The following is a 2,991-nucleotide window of genomic DNA, read 5'->3' on the forward strand; positions in this document are numbered from 1 at the left end:
GAGAATATAATTGGTTCTTCACTTTCAGGGAAACGATTTTGCAAATGGGGTTTCTGAATCTTTTCATTGTGGCAGTAATGCCAGTTCTAAAAATAGTATTGATCACTGCTATTGGCTTGTTGCTTGCTTTGGATCGCGTGAAGCTCTTGGGACAAGAGGCAAAACACCATTTGAACAATGTAAATATGTATATACATGTACAAATGCATTCCTCCTTCCCTTTTTACTGGATACAAAGCACTGAATTACATAAGTTAAGATACATTTTATTTGTTTTTTGGTTTTTTTTTTCTCGTGTATAGATTGTATTCTATGTGTTCAGTCCTGCACTTGCGGCCAGCAGCTTAGTTGAAACGATGACTTTCAAAAGTTTCACGACATTGTTAGTTTCATTCCATCCCTGACCTTGTCTTAATTTCTTCTGCTTTATTGTCTCTGCATCGATTGATAAATAATTCTGGCGGTGGTTCACTTTTGTTGCTTGTTGCTTTTTCTAGGTGGTTCATGCCGGTGAATCTCTTGATAACATTCGTTGTGGGTCAGCAACTAGTTGGCTTCCTCACTAAAAAAATCACTAGAAAAACCCTAAACATCCTTCAAGGGTAATTGTTCATGGTTGCTGTTCTGCAGGTACATTTCCTATCAATCCCTGTTCTAAAATTGTCAATAACAAAAACAATGTAAATTTCCAACAATTGTTTCGGTTGTTGGGGAAACTTACACAGGAAATATGGGAAACCTGCCTCTCGTTGTGGTTCCGGCTCTCTGTGAGGAACCACGTAATCCATTCGGAGATCCATCTGTTTGCTGTAGACATGCTAAGCCATATGCTTCTTTATCTTTATCGGTACGATTAATACACGATTCTAATTTTTTTTAGATTAATACCAAGTAATTTTGATTTGTCACTGTAATTTTGTCTTAGAAAGGAAAATAAATAAATTTAGATTAATTCCAGTTTCTATATAAAGATTGTGCTTTGACTACAGATTGGATACTTATTTATGTGGTCATATGTGTATGGTATCATGCGCATGTATGCAAATAAAATCATTGAGAGCTCCACCACTGGACTCAATTGTCCCAGAGACACCACTGAAACAGTTTCAGGGAGTCGCACACAAGCTGCCCTACCTTCAAGTGATTGCAACACTTCTCACCTGCCTCGCACCATTTCCAGTGAAAGCAGTACAAAGGTTTGTGTCGACTCGATTTTCATCTAGAATTCTAATCTTTACTTGGGATTATGATATCGATATCATCTTTGGGATTTTAAGTCTAAACATTCAATTTAATTTCAATATTAAATTGAAACAATTGCTTTGGCTCATAATCTTATCAAGATTTCTGGACAGATGTCAGGTTTGATGAAGATAATGATGCGTATCAAGATGATTTCGGGAAACATTGACCTAAAGAAGATGTTTGCGCCAGCAGCAATTGCAGCGGTAATCGATTGTTAGCAGAAAACATGTGCCCTGATATACGGGCCTAATCAATTGTTAACATCCCTTTGCTGTTGAGATTGTTGGGTTCATCATCGGGGCACTCTCTCCAATCCGAAAACTAATGATTGGTAACAGCGCTTCTCTTCGTGTAATTGATAGTTGTGTACATATACTGCGGTATGCTTCGTCCGACATCCTATTGAGCTTCTCATAATGTAGATTTCACATGATTACATATATTTGTTTTTTTTTTATTATTATTAAGAAAAATGATAAATATGACGATTTCCTGGGAGGCAACAATTCCATGTGTAACCTTGATAATGGGGGCAAATCTTCTGATAGGTGAAATCCTCCGTTTGTGCTCTCAACTCCTTAGTTATAATTCTTCTGGAATTTGTCAAAAGCATCATTGCAATTTCATTCAGGTTTAAAAGGATCAGATGTAAGCCGGGGTGTGATTATAGCAGTCAGGAACATCTTCTTGCCCCTCTCGGGATTCGGTGTTGTTAAAGCTGCTCAACATTTTGGCTTGGTTGGCTCAGATCCCTTGCATCAATTAGTTCTTATGCTTCAGTATGCTGTTCCCCCTGCAATGGGCGTAGGTATGACAAGCTTGTGCTAATTAGCGTTCCTGACTAGGATCCTTTTGAGCAACTTAATTTCTACTGATCTAATCCAACTTTTGGCAGGTACAATGACAATTTTTTCAGCTTGATCAAGGTGAAACTTCTGTGATTATGCTATGGACTTAACTTGTAGCTGCAGTCACCCTCACACTTTGGTCAACCTTGTCCATGTGGCTTCTGGCTTGATTTGTTGGCCAAGGCTATATTTGTATATTTCACAATGAAGAATGTAGTGCATGATGAGTAGGATATTGGAAGGATCCAGACATCGAGTCTTGGAGATAATCTAAATTTATATTCTATTTTCTTTTTCATAATATAAACCCTATTATATTTACAATATATACTAATAAAAAAGAATTATAAATGTAAGCAAAACCCTAAAATGAACTCACAAAAAATTAATCTTAAGTTTAAAACCAACTAAGAAAATAAACATGACTATTAAGTAACATAGAAATAATAAAAGATAAACTTTAAAAAATTTAATTACTTGAGTTTCGTTGGATTGATGTTTTGCTATTTTCATTTGTTGTTTGCATTTTGTTGTTATTCGTATTTATTTTATCACAACCCACTCTTGGGGTCTAATGATCTGTTATTAAAGGATGTGTTAAAAGTTTGTTTCCCAGGTATGATTAGAATATAAAAATTTCTTCTCTAAAAAAAAATTATTAATATCTTTGATTGTAGCAAAGTTTAGATCAATAAAAGAAGATAGGGGAGATAAGAAGGAATTGCACGAAAAGCTCTAGTTGAGAAATCACAAGATCGAAAGGAAATACATAGTATATATATATATATATATATATATATATATATATATATATATATATACATTTGCCCAACCGAATTCTTCTTAATCAATCAGCCATATATGTCCATATAGAGCCCAACTATGGGGAGTTTGTAAG

The 2,991-nt window shown here is 35.1% G+C and overlaps 1 pseudogene; it reads left to right on the plus strand.

Annotated features, from left to right (window-relative positions):
• Window positions 1–34: 34 nt before the first annotated feature.
• Window positions 35–2,263, plus strand: LOC110425422 (protein PIN-LIKES 3-like; annotated as a pseudogene).
• Window positions 2,264–2,991: the final 728 nt, after the last annotated feature.

Source organism: Theobroma umbraticum, unplaced genomic scaffold, assembly GCF_002168275.2.
Source record: "Theobroma umbraticum cultivar Fairchild unplaced genomic scaffold, ASM216827v3 scaffold_81.0, whole genome shotgun sequence".
NCBI classification, from domain to species: Eukaryota; Viridiplantae; Streptophyta; class Magnoliopsida; order Malvales; family Malvaceae; genus Theobroma; species Theobroma umbraticum.